The 15,427-nt window shown below is 44.3% G+C and overlaps 1 long non-coding RNA gene across 1 annotated transcript; it reads right to left on the minus strand.

Moving 5' to 3' along the window:
• Positions 1 to 6,125: 6,125 nt before the first annotated feature.
• LOC138747933 (uncharacterized) lies at positions 6,126 to 15,121 on the minus strand. Its single transcript, XR_011347729.1, has 3 exons — positions 14,772 to 15,121; positions 13,735 to 13,954; positions 6,126 to 7,770 (listed from the first exon to the last, which is right to left on the minus strand). It is a non-coding gene; the product is annotated as an uncharacterized lncRNA (long non-coding RNA).
• Positions 15,122 to 15,427: the final 306 nt, after the last annotated feature.

The raw sequence follows: 15,427 nt of genomic DNA on the forward strand, positions 1-15,427 counted from the left end.
AGTAGTGGAAGAAAATTGTTTGTCCAATTGGAGGCCGGTGAGTAGTGGAGTTCCTCAGGGATCGATCCTGGATCCACTATTGTTTGTTATATTAACGATCTGGAAGTAGGGGTGGAGAACTGGATAAGCAAGTTTGTGGATGTTACAAAGATTGGTGGTGTTGTGGACAGTGAGGAAGATTACCGTGGATTAAAAGATGATTTAGGAAGGCTGGAGGTGTGGGCTGAGAAATGGCTGATGGAATTTAATATAGATAAGTGTGAGGTGTTACATTTTGGAAAGGCAAATCTAAATAGGTCATATGCATTAAATGGTAGGCTATTGAGATGTGTAGAGCAACAAAGGGATTTAGGAGTGATGGCCACTCTGATATAAAACCTACAACCCAAGGACCTCACTGCCTCGTTCCAGCTTGCTTGACCACGGCACACGAACCATGGGTGTAAAAGGTGGGGCCAGTACTGCGCACACTGCACTCCACCTAAAAGCTCCTTTGCGCAGGCCCGAGGACATGTCCACGTCCTCCCCCTCCACGTCCTCCCCCTCAAAAGATGCTTACAAACTCAAGCTAGCATGCTAGAACATCAGAACCATGCTAGACAAGGCTGACAGCCACCGACCTGAACGTCGGTCTGCCCTCATCGCACATGAACTCCTCAGACTTGACATCGACATAGCCGCACAGTTCGGCGGGCAGCAACCTCCTTTGAAGAAGACCGCAGAGCCCACCTCACTGACAAAAGACAAAGGAGGAAGAATCCAACACCCAACCCCAACCAACCAATTTTCTCCTGCAACCGCTGCAACCGTGTCTGCCTGTCCCGCATTGGACTTGCTAGCCACAAACAAGCCTGCAGCTGACGTGGACATTTACCCCTCCATGAATCTTCATCCGCGAAGCCAAGCCAAAGACCAAAGAAAGAAATAGTACCCTCAAGGCTGATACTCAGGTAGATGGTGTGGTGAAGAAGGCATTTGGAATGTTGGCCTTCATATATCAGAGTATTGAATTCAAGAGTAGGGAGGTTATGATGAAATTGTACAAGGCATTGGTGAGGCCAAATTTGGAGTACTGTGTACAGTTTTGGTCACCAAATTATAGGAAAGATATAAACAAAATAGACAGAGTGCAGAGAAGGTTCACGAGAATGTTGACAGGATTTCAAGGTTTGAGTTACAGGGAAAGGTTGTGTAGACTAGGATTTTTTTCTCTTGAGCATAGAAGATTGAGGGGGGACTTGATAGAGGTGTTTAAGATTTTAAAAGGAACAGACAGAGTAAATGTGGATTGGCATTTTCAATTAAGAGTGGGGGAGATTCAAACTAGAGGGCATGGTTTAAGATTGAAGGGGGAAATTATAAGGGGAACATGAGGGGAAATTTCTTTACGCAAAGGGTGGTAGGGATGTGGAATGAGCTTCTGGCAGACGTGGTTGAGGCGGGATCATTGGTTACATTTAAGGATAGACTGGATAGTTACACGGAGAGGAGAGGACTGGATGGGTATGGACCAGGTGCTGGTCAGTGGGACTAGGAGGGTGGGGATTAGTTACGGCATGGACTAGTAGGGCCGAACTGGCCTGTTCTGTGCTGTAAGTGGTTATATGGAGATATGTTTATGTGGTTAAGAAGGTGGCAGAACTGGCCAGGAACTGTACCAGGTGCCAGACCTCCAAGGTCCAGCGACACTCTCGAGCCCCCATCCAGAACTTCGACCCGGCGGTTCACAGATTCCAACACATCCACATTGATATCGTCAGGCCCCTGCCAGTGTCCAAGGCGGCTCGTTACCTCCTCAGGGTGGTGAATCAGGCCACAAGGTGGCCGGAGGCCTTCCTCATTAAGAAGGCCTTGTGGAGACATGCGCCAGGAATCTGGTCAGCCAATGGATCACCCGTTTCGGAGACCCGGCGCACATCACTAGCGACAGAGAGGCAGTTCACGTCTGCCCTGTGGACTCAGATGGTGAAGCTCCTGGGGGTCAAGCTCCACCATACCACAGTATACAATCCACAGTTAAATGGGTTGGTAGATAGGTTTGACAGGCTCTCTGGACCAGACTGGGCAGACGAACTACCCTGGGTCCTCCTCGGGATTAGGATGGCCCCCAACCCAATCACCCCTTCTTCCGCACCAACCCTTCCCTTCCTATCACCTCACCCTCCCCATCTCCATGTCCCTCACCATTCCCCTCTCTTCCCAGCACCTCATGCCTCCCCATCACCCCTCCCTCCCTACAACCCCTCCCTCCTTGTAACTCCTCCCTCTCCACCATCACCTCACCCTCCCCACTATCACCCCCCCAACCCCTCCCTCCCAAGTTGACCTAAAAGAGAAAATAAATTTGAACAAACCGCCGTGAAACCGAGAATCTCCACCAGGATGAGCTATTGAGAGCTTCAGCTTTCCAAACAACCTCTTCTAAATATGGGCTCCATATTTTCCAAACCAAAGTGATATTTATCATGTAAACAATGTTATTTTTCCAGAGGAATACAAGATCTCATTTCGAGATCCCAGCTCTGCATCCCTAAATCCATCCCCCCATCTCCGACTCATGGCTACACATTTCCATCAAGCACCTGAAGATGATCATAAAAATTCAATTTGAGACATTGTAAACCTTCATTTCCATCGATATATTTCCCCTCAAAATTAACATTGGATCGAATGGAAGTTTATCCTTAATATTTTCTCCAAAACGACTTTAATTTATATCCCAAATGGCTGAACCTTAAGACATGACCAAGTCAAATGACAAAAAGAACATATCTCTTTATCACATCTAAGACATAATTCTGAAGATATTAAATCTATTTAATTTTTCAGGCGTTAAAAATAGTTGATGCAAACATGATTTTGTACAAATCTGTCGGTAACATTAATAATTTGAGTTGTAGTCCTGGGAGTTGAAGCTCTACCTTTATTGAGGCTGGAAATGCTCCTCTTATACAGTCAGAGTTACCACCGTTGGGTTGATTGGCTGACGTCAGCCACATGAATTATATAAACAGGATTCACACCCGCGGGAACATTCTTGCATACGACTCCCCTTCTTCCCCAGCCTGGTGTTGCTCTGTTACTAGGCAGCCTGGCCAGTCCCATTTTAGGGCAGCCCCAGCTTCCAACCGTGCTTGTTCCCAATCCTGGGAATCACGTTAGTGAGTTATGCCGCTGTTTATTACCGCGTGTTGTGTCGGCCTGATCTCCGCACTTGTGGGTCACCATTATCTTTACATAACATTTTCCAATCATTTTGATCTAATTTTCTGCCTAAAACATTTTCCGACTTTCATCTTGTTTTATGCAATTGTGTGTGAGAGTCTGTGAGTGCATTAGTGAGTACATGTGCATGCCTACATGTGTTTGTGCACGAGTTCATGAAAATGCAGGCGTACGTTCATGTGTGGGCATGTGGGTGCACGTGTGTGTGTCTGTTCATTTGTGTGTGTGCACATGAATGTGTGAGTACATGTGCGTATGTGGGTGCATGTGTAAAATAAGCCTGCATGCCTGTGTGCGAGTGTGTGCATGAGTCAGTGAGAGTGTGTGCGTGTATGCATGTTTACATCTGTGTGATTGTGTGATTGTGTGTGTGTGTGTGTGTGTGTGTGTGTGTGTGTGTGTGTGTGTGTGTGCGCGTGTGTGTGTGTGTGTGTGTGTGTGTGTGTGTGTGTGCGTTTGTGCATTCACATGTGTGTGTGTAATGGAGAGGCAGCGTCCAACACCAGGTGGTGCTGCTGTGCTCCTGTTCGGTCAAAGACTAACCCCAAGCCATCAAGGTGACCCTTGCAATTGGCCCACCTAAATCACCAGGAGCTGCTCTCCAGGCAGCCGGCCAGACTTATTCCTGACCTTCACCTAATTGGCCCAGATGAATCACCTCGACTGACCCCTGCTGAGCCTCTGCACTTCTTGACTTCAAGCCATTGGCCACAGCAGCCAGTGGAGCCCCGCCTGCCCTGAGTGATTGGCCATCCCAGCACTGCCCGCTAAATTCATAAGGACCATGTGCCCCTTTGTTCTTCCTCTTTCGACTCCTTGTGGCTTGAAAGTAGCACATTCCACACTGGTTTGGGTGGGTCGAGTTCAGGTAGCAAGAGCCGTGTCCTTACCGATTAAGGGGTGGGGGATTGAAGTATAAATTGATCCTGACTGTTCAAGTAACAGTCAAGTAAGTACCCCCAGTCTCTGTCAGTTTCTCCCTTGGTATTGGAAGTGTATATTTACTCCCTGCCTACTCTGTGTGTTGAAGTTTGCCTAACATATTGACCCTGTTGTCCCGTTTCCATCCCCGAAATAAACATGTATTTTGTTACATAACATAACATAACATAACAATAACAGCACGGAAACAGGCCATTAGGCCCTTCTAGTCCACACCGAACCAAACACCCCTTTCTAGTCCCACCTCCCTGCATAATGCCCATAACCCTCCATCTTCTTCTCATCCATATACCTGTCCAACCTTTTCTTAAATAGTACAATTGACTCCGCCGCCACTATTTCTCCCGGAAGATCATTCCACACGGCTACCACTCTCTGAGTAAAGAAGTTCCCCCTCATGTTACCTCTAAACCTCTGCCCCTTAATTCTTAACTCATGTCCTCTTGTTTTAATCTTTCCTCCTCTTAACGGAAATAGTCTATCCACATCCACTCTGTCTATCCCTTTCATAATCTTAAGTACTTCTATCAAATCCCCTCTCAACCTGCTACACTCCAAAGAATAAAGACCTAATCTGTCCAATCTCTCCCTATACTCTAGATGCTTAAACCCAGATAACATTCTGGTAAACCTTCCCTGCACTCTCTCCACTCTGTTTATATACTTCCTATAATTAGGCGACCAGAACTGCACACAGAACTCCAAATTAGGCCGCACCAACGTCTTATACAATCTCAACATCACCTCCCAACTCCTATATTCCATGCAATGATTGATAAAGGTCAGCATACTAAAAGCCTTCTTCACCACCCTATTCACGTGAGTTTCTACCTTCAGGGAACGATGTACCGTTACTCCTAAATCTTTCTGCTCTTTTGTATTCCTCAATGCTCTCCCATTTACCACATATGTCCTATTCTGATTCTTCTTACCAAAATGAAGCACCTCACACTTATCAGCATTAAATTCCATCTGCCATTTTTCAGCCCACTTTTCTAAGCAGCCCAAATCCCTCTCCAATCCTTGAAAACCTTCTTCATTATCCACTATTGCACCTATCTTAGTATCGTCTGCATATTTACTAATCTAATTCACCACCCCATCATCTAGATCATTAATGTATATAACGAACAACAATGGGCCCAATACAGATCCTTGAGGCACACCACTGGTCACCGGCCTCCAACCTGACAGACAATTATCCACTACCACTCTCTGGCCTCTCCCTTTCAGCCAATGTTCAATCCATTTGACTATCTTAAAATTTATACCTAAAGGCTGCACCTTCCTAACTAACCTTCCATGTGGTACCTTATCGAAGGCCTTACTGAAGTCCATATAGACAACATCCACTGAGCTACCCTCATCCATATTCCTAGTCACCTCTTCAAAAAATTCAATCAGATTGGTCAAACATGACCTTCCTCCCACAAATCCATGTTGAGTGCTCCTGATCAGACCCTGTCTATCCAGATGTTTATAAGTACTATCTCTAAGAATTTTCTCCATTAATTTACCTACCACAGACGTCAAACTTACAGGCAGATAGTTGCCAGGCTTCCTCCTTGAACCCTTTTTAAATAACGGAACCACATGCGCAATGCGCCAATTCTCCGGCACTATCCCCATATCTAATGACATTTGGAAAATTACCGCCAGAGCCTCTGCTATTTCCTCCCTCACTTCTCTCAATGTCCTGTGGAAGATCCCGTCTGGTCCCGGAGACTTATCCACCTTTATATTCTTCAAAAGCCTTAAAACTACACCTTTTGTAATCTCTATATTCTTTGGCCTGGTTCTTAACCTGTCGGACCCACACGAACCTGACAACAATGTAGGAGGGGAAGCAAAGTATTTTATCAATAAATGAAGAGTCAAATCACTAGAAAAAAGACAGATACATCCGATCAGAAGGTGTCAAGAATTTAATGTATGTTTAGAAAGCAACCGTAGGGATCTCAAGAAAAGCACCAGTGTGTCAAGATATGAACAAAGGCAATAGAATATTAAATTTGTGTTATGACAGAGATATAAGATATTTTGAAGACTGTTACACAGAAGAAATTCTTCAGACAATTAAACACAAATACGGAGTGACCAGTGGGACCTTCTGTTATCTCCCGCTTAGATCGGGACCAACATTGACTCCTCCTAAAATTAGTGAAATGGAACAAAGAGTCTGGATGGGGAATACACCCAAATTTATGTTATGCTCTCCAGAGAGAAAATTCAAAGCCAGGATTGCAGAGGTCAGGAGAAAGATGGGAGTCGGACTTGGATGGGATGATTTCAGAAAGCAGCTGGTCAGATTGGTGTAAGGACAGCACAACATCAATTAGAAATGCAGGACATGAACAGGTTCAGTCAAATATTTTACATCAATTCTATCTTACAGCAGAGAAATGAGCTAAATATCAGAAATGTGTTTCAAATATGGGAAGGAGATTTTATTGACATCAAATATAATATGGGGAAAAGGATTTATATCAATCAAAACAAAGGGGGAAAGAAGATTGAAATATACAAATTCAGGAAGAAATAGGGTCAAGATTGTGTCAAGAGTGTTACAAATACGATTAATGCCAGATACAAAAATAGGATTCTCCACATCAATTCTGCTATACTCCATATAAATTAAATGCACTTATCTACAATTATTCCGAGAAATGTTTTCAATGTAATGAGGTGATCAGGACTTTTTTTTTTCATTCGGTTTGGACCTGTGTAAAAGTGGAAGGATTTTGGAAGGATTTCGGTATATTATTAGGACAAATTAAGAAGATAAAAATACAAAAGGACGTGAGAATATTTGTGATTTGTGATTGAGAAGCAGATAAAAAAACTGAAGTAGGATAAACATCAAACAAACTTTCTGAGTCCAGCCATAGCAGCAGTAAACAAATGTGCAGTACTAACGTGGAGAGCAGAGAGTTTTGTAACGAGGGATGGGACATTGAAATGCAAAACGGTGTCACGTTAGAAAAAAAAGACTTCTCGTTGAAGGAATCAGCTCGGGAATGGTACATGGATATGGAGAATAAAAGTCCATCCACATCCTCCACATCACCCACTCCTCTTAGTTCATGGTTAATAATTATTATCTAGAAAATCAAATAACTCTGGGAATAATAGCAACTGTATAGATTGAGGTGGGTTACTCTTTCTTTTCTTTGGGGAGGAGGAGGGAGGGGGTGGGGAGAAAATAGATTAAAGGTTTGGGATCATTTTGTATTCTATTGTTATAAGATATTCTCTTTATTGAGTTAATGCTTGTATTGATGTAAATGATAAACAAAAAAAGATGTGGGACTGAAACAGGAATTTTTTGGTTTTGTGTGAATGTGAGGCCATTTTGGCAAGACATCACTGAAAAATTAACCAGGATAACAGGAGTGGCTTTCACAGGTGGCCCAGACTGCTATCTACTAGGTAATGTGATGGACGTCAGCAACAAATTGAACAAATATAAAATCTCATTGATAAAAATAGCATTGGCTGGAGCAAAGAAAAGTGGCGCGATCACTTGGACGTCGGACTCCCCTCGACTTATCGCAGAACGGACGGCAGAAATGGACAGCTGGAAACCCATGGCAAAAGTCACATCTAACAAAAAGAACAAATATGACACGTTTGTAAAGATCTTGCAGCCAGACCTGGACCACATTGGGGCCCAAATACAGTCATAAAAAAGAAAAAGGACTATAAATGCAACTATTATATTTATTTAAGCATGGTTTCCCCAATTGGATACTATATATTTAAAAGATTTATCAACTCTGATGGTGAGCGGATTCATTTGTTTGGAAGGGGGGAGGGAGGGAGGGACCATTTTGCTTTTGTTGATTGTTTGTAAGAAACAGTTTCATATATTATAATATTGAAAAATTTATTAAGGATATTTTTGAAAAAAGTTGTAAATAAATATGTTCATTCACCAGGGCTGAACCTGGCCCCTGGTGATCAAGGAGGTCCTACGCGCCCCATAGCTGCCTGGGGATAGGGATGTAGGCCTGGTCAGCGTTGTCATATGTTGGAGGTTGGCGTGGAGTGGTGGGTGTTCCTGCTGGTGCCAGGTCCCTGGTTGAGACGGTTTTCTCCCTGCCACTGCCGAACCTAACGTAGGCGTAGTTATGGTTCGCATATAGGAGAAAGAACTGCTTGACCAGGGCTTCGGCCTTGTGTGTCCATACGTGCTTACACAGGAGTACCGGTCCCGGGAACGTGAGCCATGCTGGTTGGGACATTCCAGACGCAGACTTCCTGGGGATTGAGAACAGACGTTCATGAGGGGTCTCGTTGGTAACTACCAAATGGCATGGAGCACTTCGGTGCTGGGCGTCCTGCCTGTACTCAACGGCTCACCCTTTTGACTTGAGATCCAGGAGGACTGCCTTCCAGAACACCCCATTTTTGTGTTCCACGCCCATTGCCTCTCGGGTTATAACTCGTCATGCAACTGGTCGCGATTCCCCTCGCTGTCAGGTACTGGCACAGCTCATCACTCATGAAACTAGACTTCCGGTCACTGTGGATGAAAACGGTGTAGTGAAGAAGTAGACGTTTCGGTTCATGGAAGGCAGGGGCTCTTTGAAGTCTATGCCAAGACACTCGAAGGGCCGAGTGGTCTTTACAACATGGGCCTGTGGAGCATGGAATAAAAGGGGTTTGCACTCTGCACAGACCCGGCAGGCTTCCTAGTGAGTATATGTCCCAGTGAGGATCAAAGGAAAGACTGGAAGTGATAGGGAGCCTTGGTTTTTGAGGAATATTAGAAATTTGGTTAGGAGAAAGAGGGAGGTGTATAAGAGGTATAAAGATCAGGGAGCTGAGAAATTGAAAGAGGACTATAAGGAGTGTAGAAAAAATCTTAAGAAAGAAATTAAAAAGGCCAAAAAGGGGCACAATGAGGCTTTGTCAGGCAGAATAAGTATAAATCCAAAGGGTTTCTAAAGGTACATGAAAAGTAAAAGATTAGTCAGGGATAAAATTGGACCCTTTGTAGATAGGGAGGGTAGGCTATGTGAGAAGTCAGAGGAGATGGGGGGAATTTTAAAGGATTTATTTTCCTTGGTATTCACTAGGGAAAAAATATTGCACCAGTTGAAGTAAAGAAAAATAGTGGGGTGGTCATGAATCATATAAGGATAACCGAGGAGGTAGTGATGGCAGTGTCAATAAAGATAAAGTTGGATAAATCTCCGGGTCCAGACAATGTATTCGTAAGGACACTCAGGGAGACTAGTGTAGAGATAGTGGGGCCATTAACAGAGATATTTCGGATATCACTGGTCATGGGGGTTGTGCCAGAGGATTGTGGGTGGCTCATGTTGTTCCGCTGCATAAGAAAGGGTCCAAATGTAAGTCTGGAAATTATAGACCTGTGAGTCTGATGTCTGTGGTGGGTAAGTTGATGGAAAGTATTCTGAGGGATGGCATTTACAAATATTTGGAAGAACAGGGATTGATAGGTCGTAGTCAGAGTAAGAGATCAGTAACACTGATCATTGTGAGAGATCAGTATCACTGATCTAAAAGAAAAGTGAGGATTGTGAGAGATGAGTAAAACTGATATAAAGTATGAAGATGAGGAAACTAATATAGATATATGGGTAAATGAATAAAGCCAGTATGAACAGGATAAAAAATGGATATTAGAATGTAGGAAGCAGAATCAGTCTGAGTAAGATAAGAATCTTCTAGTCTTTAGACAGAATCAGCAAGTTCACCGTATGAATGAGATAAGGATAGACAATAGATAGAATGTAGGAAGTAGAGTTAGTCTGAATAAGATAAGGGTCTCCTATCCCTAGACAGAACCAAGTTCTGCATATGAAATTAGTAAGCCCTAGACAGTATTAGCAAGTTCTGCATATGAAGAGGCTGTAGCCCTGAGAGTTGGGAAGGTGTAAATTAAAACAAAGACAGGTTTGTGAATAAGGACAATGAGGTTAATGACATGATGTGACACCGACAGGATACCCCCCTGGTGCTCCAAGTTCACAGAAACAGCACGTAGGCAGGCAGGATTGCCAAATGCCAAACCTATCCAGGAGGCAGAAGAATGTAAGGGGGAGGGTATTCCTATACTGAAATAAACTGTATAAAAGTTGGGTGAGCCCCAGTGTATGTGGGTATTCCCAGGGTAAGGAGAAGCACCCAACTTTGCATCGTTGTATAATAAATGTTCTTTGTTCTCAATTTTTGTCTCGAGCCATTTCTGTGAAGGTACTTCTGTTTCTAACATCAGCATGGTTTTGTCAGGGGTAGATCATGCTTTACAAACCTTATAGAGTTTTTCGAGGGGGGTATAATGAAAGAATTAAACTGTGTTCTTACTTCTGCAGCTGCAAGGCTGAGAACTTGTTTGGAATCAGCAGACATAATCTAAATTCCACCATGAGCCCAGGATGGATATTTAGTGGACACCCACCATGGGACCCTGGGATGCAGTTGAATAGAAAGACATTATCTAATTTACACTTATGAGGCCCAGAGTAGTTTACATTTGTTGGTCACAGACTGTCAGGAGACCTTGAAGATAATTAAACCATTTGTTCAAAGAAATAGGATTTGAGGTAAACAACTTTTGGGGTTATATGAGCCATGGTCCCACTGCTGAAGTGAGAGATTCTCCAACAGGTGACAACATCTCTCAGCAAGAGGAAGATAATAAACCATTTGTTCAAAGAGATAGGATTTGAGGTAAACAACTTTTAGGGTGATATGAGCCATGGTCCCACTGCTGAAGTGAGAGACTCTCCAAGAGGTGGCAACATCTCACAGCAAGAGGAAGATAATAAGCCATTTGTTCAAAAAGATAAGATCTAAAGTAAACAACTTATAGGTAATATAAGCCCTGGTCCCACTGCTGAAGAGAGAGACTCTGGAAGAGGTGGCTACATCTCTCAGCAAGAAGAAGAACTTCAAGAGTCCAGCTAACGTCCCGGTCGAGGGAGGTAGAGAAGCTGCTACCGGTGCCCCGACAACCTACTACAAGTGTTCAGTCGTTGCCTCGCTTCGGCAGTTGGGACCAGTCCAGGCGTTGATAAGTATAATTGGGAAGGGTTTGCATATTGTAGTGTGAATTCAGCTTTGGATTGAGTAATAAAGACTTGGATAAATTGAATTGCTCTCGGTGTGTGTGTGTCTATTTTTTTTCGGTAGCTGAAACACTGTGACCAAGCTAAAACGAACAAAATGAGAGGTATAAGTTTACCCAAGACAGGGGGTTACAAAAAAGATTGATGAAGGGAAGGCTGTTGATGTTGTCTATTTAATCTTCAGCTGAGCTTTTGACAAAGTTCCCGACAGGAAGTTAGGTAAAAAGGTAGAGGCATTAAGGTATAAATAAGGAAGTAGTGAAATGGATTCAGCAATGGTTGGATGGGAGGTGTAGAGTGTAGTGGTACAACATTGTTTGTCAAATTGGAGGCCGGTGACGAATGGAGTTCCTGTGGGATTCTTTCTGGGTCCACTATTGTTTGTTATATATATTAACGATCTGGAAGAAGGGGTGGTGAATTGGATAAGTAAGTTTGCAGATGATACAAAGATTGGTGGTATTGTGGATAGTGAGGAAGATTTCCGTAGCGTAAAAATAGATATAGGAAGGTAGAGGAGTGGGCTGAGAAATGGCTGATGGGATTTAATACGGATAAGTGTGAAGTGATGCATTTTGGAAAGGCAAATCTAAACAGGTCATATACATTGAATGGTAGACAATTGAGGAGTGCAGAGCAACAAAGGGATTTAGGAGTTATGGTAAATAGTACCCTCAAAGTTGATACTCAGGTAGATAGAGTGGTGAAGAAGGCATTTGGAATGTTGGCCTTCATAAATCGGACTATTGAATTCAAGAGTTGGGATGTTATGATGAAATTGTACAAAGCATTGGTGAGGCCAAATTTGGAACTATAAACAAAATAGAGAGAATGCAGAGAAGGTTCATGAGAATGTTGACAGGATGTCACGGTTTGAGTTACAGAGAAAGGTTGAGCAGCCTGAGGCTTTTTTTCTCTGGAGCGTAGAAGATTGAGGGGGGGATTTGATGGAGGTGTTCAAGATTTTAAAAGGGACAGAGAGAGTCAACGTGGATAGGCTTTTTCAATTAAGAGTGTGGGATATTCAAACCAGAGGCCATGATAGAGGAATTAAGGGATATGGGGAGAAGGCAGGTAGGTGGAGTTAGGTCATAAATTAGATCAGCCATGATCGTATTGGATGGTGGAGCAGGCTCGATGGGCCATTTTTGGCCTACTCCTGTTCCTACTTCATATGTTCCCATGTTCCTAGGCCATGGTTTGAGATTGAAAGGGGAAAATTATAAGGTGAACATGAGGGGAAATTTCTTCACGCATAGGGTGGTTGGGATGTGGAATAAGCTTCCGGCGGAGGTGGTTGAAGCAGGAACATTATTTACATTTAAGAAAAACTGGATAATTATATGGAGGGGAGAGGATTGGAGGGGTATGGACCAGGTGCTGGTCAGTGGGACTAGGATGGTGGGGATTTATTCCGGCATGGACTGGTGGGGCCAAACTGGCCTCACAGTTGTCCCTGGACAGCATATCTGGGGGCTCATTGAGCCTCCCTGGATGGTAAAGAATGTCATAATTATATTTAGACAATTCTATCCCCCAGGCGCAAGATTTTTTGGTTTTTTTATCTTCTGTTATTCTGGTTGTCGAACGTAAAAGCCATGGATCATTGGTCCTGACGAGGTTTCCATGCCAGATAATGTCTCCAGTGCCTTACCACTTCCACAGTGGCTTGAGCCTCCTTTTCCACTGCTGAGTCTCTCACCTCTGACCACTGTAGGGTCCATGAGAAAAAGGCTATCGGTCGCCCCTCCTGGTTCAGTGTAAGAGCTAGCGCTACATCTGATATATCGGTCTCCTCTTGGAATGGGATCGTCTCATCTATGGACGGCAGGGTTGCTTTTGCAATCAGGTCCTTAATATCTGTGAAGGCTTTGATAGATGCTGGGCAGGTGGGGAACCGGAGGCTTTTATCAGTGGGCAAGCCCTCTCCTCATAGTTGGGGACCCACTGTGCATAATATGCAAAGAGCCCCAATCATCTCTTTAAGGTTAACTGTGAGTGTGGGACTGGGAGGTCAGGGAGCAGGTGCATGCGGACAGGGTCCGGGCTGACTTTCCCTGTTCTGTACCACATATCCCAGGATGGCCAGTTACCTAGTGCTAGAGACATATTTGTCCCTATTATACATTAGATTGCATTCCTCTGCTGCCTGAAAAAAAAATAAGGTTAATGTTGTGGTCAGCTTGTCAGTGGCCACCTACCAACTGATCCCTTCGCCATGCGGACACTCGGTCCTGGGACGCGTGTGCACCCTCTGGGAAATTGGGGTTTGCTAGGGGTGTCTCAGAGATAGCAACCCATCCAGGAGATCCTGGCAGTAGATCGTGCTCAGGAGGGCAACTTGTCGTATGCCTTCTGCCTGTACTTGTCACGATCCTTAATTATAAGTCAGAAACCCATGTGGTTGCATGACCAATCCCAGATCCGTTGAATTAACTAACAGGTGGGCCTCTTGGCCACTCTTTACCTGCTCCAGCATACTTCTGTCCCCCTCATAGTCCACGGTCGCTGGGTGAGTCCTTCTCTCCATGACAATTTCGGTCCCACAGCTCTTCATCTGGTCCGTACTTGGTTTCACGGTGTGGGAAGCATCTCCATTTCCAGGTCCTTAGATAAGTTTTCGGTGGAGTTGAGAGGTGGACGAGGGCAGAAGAAGCTTTCATCCCAGTTAGTCTATTAAATTGTGACTAAGATCAACCACACAAGACAGAGTGCAAGTTAAATGCTAGTTTTAATTGACAAATATATAAAGCAAGTTCTTGACTCTGTTCAAGCCTAGGTCAGAATGGAGGAGCCTAGGACTGGTCGGCTTTATATATGAGGTAGTCAGGTGGTGGTCCTGGTGACCTAGAGCTGTAATAGCATTTCACCACAGTATATTCTCCACTTATACAAATGCAAATCATTTATTTTATAAAGAAGGCAAGCCAGGTCAGGTGCCTATTCTTTGGAGGTGAAAAGAATGGTGTCCTTAGAACATAGAACACTACAGCAAAGTAGAGACCCTTATGCTCTCAATGTTGTGCAGACGCATATATTCCTTCCAAAATAAAATACTAAACTCTTCCTACCTTGTGACCCTCTATTTTTCGCTAATCTAGGTGCCTGTCTAAGGGTCTCTTAAATTCCCATAGAGGGGAGGCAGCGCCCACTTTTGGGAATCACTATGCATTGTTAACTTTTGGTTTACGGTAGCTTAACCCTTTCTTCAGCAAGGTGAAGGATGTCAATGTGTCATAAGTTGGACGGCGCTTTGTCACAGAATTTACTATCTTCCATTCATCTTCACGTCCAACACAAAACTGTACTCTCTGAATGTGATCTTCCCAGCAGGAAGCCAGCACAATTCTCTGGTGTTCCATAAATGGAAGACAGGTATTTCAGCCACTGAATGGAGCTGTCCTGGTCAGCCTGCCCGAAGGGCACTATTGTCCACTATTGTCCTGGGAGTTGGGGCTTAATGGGTTAGAGAAGAAGACATTGTCGAGGCTGATCATGGCATACCAGAGTTTGTCGTCCCTGCCCGTGATATCTTCCACCAATTTAACCACATCGGAAACGACTGCAGCAAGAGTGAGTTGGGGGGAGGGAGTGAATTTGTCCAATTTACAGTATCATTCACCACGTGCCATTTTTCTTACAGACAGGCCGGATTGGGCTGTTTTCGGGGGGCACGGTGGGTCTTATCACACCACCTCATAGAGGAAGGTATCAATCACTTCCCCGATCTGCTCATAGCCCCCGGCACCCAATCCAGGTGGGTGCAGACTACCTGGAAGGGAGGGGCAATGACAAGAGGAGTCTACATGGCTGCCCCGACCACAATGGTTGGTGGGAGACCCTCAAATATAAACTGCCCCTTGAGTACATTCATTCCAAAATGTGGGGGGGGGTGTTTGGGGGGGTCTCATTGTGACATCAGAGCGATTGCCATGGTTTAACTTGTCTTTCTGTATTATTGTGTAACAATGAACCCATTGATGACATCACGCAGCCAGCAAACCCAGTTGCTGAGACTGCAGTCGTGTTCATTGTGAGGGTTGAACGTGGTGCGAGTGTGTGGCACAGTCTTTGCCAAATACCAGGGCTTTTTGGCCAAGTGAGGCTCACGGTGGTGACGTATTTGAATTACTACATCATACGTCACTGAAAACACATCG

The sequence above is a fragment of the Narcine bancroftii genome, chromosome 13 (assembly GCF_036971445.1).
Source record: "Narcine bancroftii isolate sNarBan1 chromosome 13, sNarBan1.hap1, whole genome shotgun sequence".
NCBI lineage: Eukaryota > Metazoa > Chordata > Chondrichthyes > Torpediniformes > Narcinidae > Narcine > Narcine bancroftii.